Source organism: Leptodactylus fuscus, chromosome 3 (assembly GCF_031893055.1).
Source record: "Leptodactylus fuscus isolate aLepFus1 chromosome 3, aLepFus1.hap2, whole genome shotgun sequence".
Taxonomy (NCBI): domain Eukaryota; kingdom Metazoa; phylum Chordata; class Amphibia; order Anura; family Leptodactylidae; genus Leptodactylus; species Leptodactylus fuscus.
This window is the reverse complement of record NC_134267.1, coordinates 239,646,183-239,651,586: the sequence shown is the minus strand read 5'-3', so window position 1 is coordinate 239,651,586 and position 5,404 is coordinate 239,646,183. Positions and strand designations below refer to the sequence as shown.

At 43.2% G+C, this 5,404-nt stretch overlaps 1 pseudogene; it reads right to left on the bottom strand.

Annotated features, from left to right (window-relative positions):
- Positions 1-1,618: 1,618 nt before the first annotated feature.
- On the bottom strand, positions 1,619-5,404 carry LOC142198358 (fucolectin-5-like; annotated as a pseudogene).

Below are 5,404 nucleotides of genomic sequence, written 5' to 3'. Positions count from 1 at the left end.
CTCTGGTGTGTGATACTGTGTGCTGATCTGTGTATCTAATCCTCTGATGCATGTATCTCAGTTTGGATATCAGTGTTGTATTGTGCATGTGGAGTGACCGTGTGTATTGCAGTTGGAATATGAGTGAAAGTCTTGCAGGTTTGTATTGGCTAAGGGGGGGGGGGCACTGTGTTTGGAATGCTGTATCTCAGTAATGGTACGCTCGAGTGAGTTGGAGTCTCGTCTTAAACCTTCCCAGATATCTGAAGTATCTCTGTACCAAATTTGGTGAAGATCGGTCCAGTCGTTTGGTTCGCATTAGAGAACAGACAGACAGACAGACGGACAGACAGACAGACAGAAATTCATTTTTATAATATAGAGAGATATAGTTTCAGGGGTGAGGAAGGAGCGGATTTGGTGGATGTTCTTGAGCTGGAGGCGGCAGGAGGTGTTCAGGGTTTGAATGTGTGACTTGAAGGATAGGTCGGAGTCCAGGGTTACTCCAAGGCATCGGGCCCGTGGGACAGGGGTAATTGTGGGCCTATCTTAAGATATGAATCTGAGGAAAAAGAGGCAAACGTGAGACGACAAGAAGCTTGAGGAGAAGGAGCTGGAAATAGAGGACATCATGCTGGGCAACTGGGGGATTGGCCAACCTTTGGGATGTCTATGAGGTCTTGGAAGTCTTCCCAAAAATCATGCAGAGTTGGTAAGTGTGGTCTTATCTGGTATCACCGCATGTTACAATATCTCCAAAATTATCTGTAGTTCTCCTAGCAGTCGCTGGTCACACAAATAAGTTCAATGATCAGAAGAACATTACAGTTCTGGAGAAGTCTGATATTGATATTGTCCCCACCGCTCACTGCCGCCATGTTTGTACTGGTTCTGTGATCTGTGCACCTTGGCTTATCCCCGTCTATGTAATGAGGATTTCACAATGAAATGGATTTCTGCAGAATTCAGGATTTTTGTTGCACAAAAACAAAAATATAATGAACTCTAAGACCTCTCCTGTGTAATACTCATCTGTACGGGGTTGTATAGATAGAAGAGGGTGTAAGAGATCTAACCAAGGGTGAGGGAACCTCTGAAGACGTCACCTGGATTCTGCAGGTCATTGTGATAACAAATTATAGAATGTTGCAAAAATAAAACTTTGGGCCAAAGTTTTTACACTCGTGCCTATTCTGACATCTGTAACTTAATCAGATTTCTGGAGCCGTGTCTAAGTTTTTGGATGAGGGGCACGTTGTAGTTGTTATTGGTACCATGTTGGGGGGGGGTGATGTTTTGACCTTTGACTTTAAATTTTTATTTTGCATTTGAGGCAAAGCAGCAAAAAAAAATCTCACTTTGGACATTTCGATTTTCTGTTCCGATTCAACATTCACTATATGGGGTGAATATTTTTACCAAAATTTTTCAACCTGTCTATATTTTCTGTTTATTTATAACAAGGGAGAGGGGGTGAGGACTCAACCAAACAACATCTCATATCTCAGCTTCCCGGTTCCCCCATGACAGTAAAATGAAGTTGAGTTGGGATTGGGATTCATTGCAACCAAAGCTGAATTTTCGGGATTTGTCTCATCCTCATTGACGGGATATTTCTGCAGGCTTCATTGTGTTTCGGTCACTTTTTGCAGTGATAAGTATCGACAGGGACGGCAAAGACTTGAACTTCACATAAATTGAGATATTGCGTCTTTCCAGGGAGGACGATGTTCACGTATCGACCCTTCATGTTGTTGCAGATGAAGTTCTGTGTGTCGCCCAGCGGGATGGCTGAAATTTTTGCACATCTGCAGAAAAACAGTTTGTTACAATTAGGATCTCAAGGGGTACGGGAATGGAGCAAAAATGACTGATCCCGGGGCTGCAGGTATTGTAAAGTATAGACAGCCAAGATAAAGGTTCTTCATCAATCTTACAATCAGGGGTGGCTTAAGGATGGTGGAGACCTCCAGTCCATGAATGGGACCTCAACCCAGCATGGCCTGATATCACTTCTAGTATATAGATAAGACAACTGAGTCTATAAGAGACAGCCAAGCCAACAACTACCATAGACTAGAGCCACATGTGTCTACGGCACAGTAGGATCACCAAATGGCATCATTAGGCCCCCTCCAAGGTGGTCAAGGTCCTAGAGCACGTGCCCTATGCATCCCACTCTGAATTATCCTACACACTTTGCCAATAGAATTGAGCAATAACTTGGTACAAACCAGATTTGTTACCAAATTTTCCAAAGATCTTGGTTTTGCCCGAATCCTAGATTTTTGGGCTTCAACATCCAAGAATTTTTATAACTCCCTGGATTCTCAGGCCCCATAATAAGCAAAGAACCGGTCATCCTGATCATCCCTCACCGCTATTGGGTTCCCTTCGATACTCTCCCGACCTCTTGGGTGATGTCAGCGGCCCCATGTGCCTACTAAAAAGTACAATGGGCAGAAACTTGGCAACTGACATATAAGACAAAGGATTTTACCTTGGGTTGTTATTCCCATTATTGTCCAGCGAGTCTCAAATGAGAATTTCGGCCCCATTGATGTAATCGGCGCAGCAGTCCCCTCGGTTGGTGATGGTGATGTAAGATATTGTATGTGTCTCCAGTAAATCCAATCTCCACCAGGGTGAGAGCTCAAACTGAGTACTAAAACACGATCCGTGGGGATAGAGGGGGTCCACATTTTCGTCTATGGCATTGATAGGAGAACTGAGCCCTCCTCCAAAGTTTGAAGACTGCGTCGCCCGACCTCGGACTGCAACATTTTGTACTGTAAAGATAAAATTGGCAACATTGAGAATGGATTGGAATATTGTATATGGCGACTAATAGTGAGAACCTAAAAATGAGGTCAACTAATGTCCCCCTTCATGTATGCTATGCTTACGATGGTCCTAGAAGAAGAGTTCTTGGTGGGATTCTTACATGGTGAAGCTACGTTGTAATTCTCTACATAGCAAGGTTTCAGCGCCCATGAATGACATACTTCCTGGTGCTTCTTCTGGGAGTGGGTCAACCAAGAGGTTGAGACATGGGGATCGCACAATGTGGAGCTGTCACCTATAGACATACTTGCCAACTCTTCCAGAACATCATGGAAAGAAGAGACCTCCCAGAAGAGATAGCAGATCTCCTGCACATATATTCTTTAGTTATGGCGCCGGCTCTTCTCACCATGGTTCGCTTAGTCTTCTCCTGGTCACTCCTGCCATGATCTTTCTGTAGGATATTACAAAAACTCACCTTGATTTGTGCTGCAGGAACATGACACAGAAATCCACAAGACGATGAAGGTGAGTAAGAACATGGCTGTTGAGAAACCTGCAAAACAAGGAAAACAATAGGATCTGTAGAAGAAGATGAACGTGGATACGACCCATGTGGATACGACCCAACACTCCCAAGTCATCCTCTATAAGAATCATGGAGTCTTCCACCATATGGAACCTGCTCCTTCTGGTCAGTCTCAGTTCCTGTCCTCTATACCCTGCCCAACCAATAGTACTATACACTGCCCAACCAATAGTTCCATACAGTGCCCAACCAATAGTACTATACAGTGCCCAACCAATAGTACTATACAGTGCTCAACCAATAGTACTATACACTGCCCAACCAATAGTACTATACAGTGCTCAACCAATAGTACTATACAGTGCTCAACCAATAGTACTATACAGTGCCCAACCAATAGTTCCATACAGTGCCCAACCAATAGTACTATATAGTGCTCAACCAATAGTACTATACAGTGCCCAACCAATAGTACTATACAGTGCTCAACCAATAGTACTATACACTGCCCAACCAATAGTACTATACAGTGCTCAACCAATAGTACTATACAGTGCTCAACCAATAGTACTATACAGTGCCCAACCAATAGTACTATACAGTGCCCAACCAATAGTACTATACAGTGCTCAACCAATAGTACTATACACTGCCCAACCAATAGTTCCATACAGTGCCCAACCAATAGTACTATACAGTGCCCAACCAATAGTACTATACAGTGCCCAACCAATAGTACTATACACTGCCCAACCAATAGTTCCATACAGTGCCCAACCAATAGTACTATACAGTGCCCAACCAATAGTACTATACAGTGCTCAACCAATAGTACTATACACTGCCCAACCAATAGTACTATACAGTGCTCAACCAATAGTACTATACAGTGCTCAACCAATAGTACTATACAGTGCTCAACCAATAGTACTATACAGTGCCCAACCAATAGTTCCATACAGTGCCCAACCAATAGTACTATACAGTGCCCAACCAATAGTACTATACAGTGCTCAACCAATAGTACTATACAGTGCCCAACCAATAGTTCCATACAGTGCCCAACCAATAGTACTATACAGTGCCCAACCAATAGTACTATACAGTGCCCAACCAATAGTACTATACAGTGCCCAACCAATAGTACTATACAGTGCCCAACTAATAGTACTATACAGTGCCCAACCAATAGTACTATACACTGCCCAACCAATAGTACTATACACTGCCCAACCAATAGTTCCATACACTGCCCAACCAATAGTACTATACAGTGCCCAACCAGTAGTTCCATACATTGCTCAACCAATGGTTCCATACACTGTCCAACCAATAGTACTAAATAGTGCCCAACCAATAGTACAATACACTGCCCAACCAATAGTACTATACAGTGCCCAACCAATAGTATTATACAGTGCCCAACCAATAGTACTATACAGTGCCCAACCAATAGTACTATACAGTGCCCAACCAATAGTACTATACAGTGCCCAACCAATAGTACTATACAGTGCCCAACCAATAGTACTATACAGTGCCCAACCAATAGTTCCATACACTGCCCAACCAATAGTACTATACAGTGCCCAACCAATAGTACTATACAGTGCCCAACCAATAGTACTATACAGTGCCCAACCAATAGTACTATACACTGCCCAACCAATAGTACTATATAGTGCCCAACCAATAGTACTATACACTGCCCAACCAATAGTACTATACAGTGCCCAACCAATAGTTCCATACAGTGCCCAACCAATAGTACTATACAGTGCCCAACCAATAGTTCCATACAGTGCCCAACCAATTGTACTATACAGTGCCCAACCAATAGTACTATACAGTGCCCAACCAATGGTTCCATACATTGCCCAACCAATAGTACTATACAGTGCCCAACCAATAGTTCCATACAGTGCCCAACCAATAATACTATACAGTGCCCAACCCAACCAAACTAGGGTGCTACACAGTACCCAAGTACAGTAAGAGTGCTATAGTATATAGTGTCTATAAGGTATTTTTGTACCTATAGTATAACCTGACCCTCATAGTACAAGCCTGGAGTCTCTGCTCACCTTTGCGCTCTTCTCTGTCTGGCGGTAA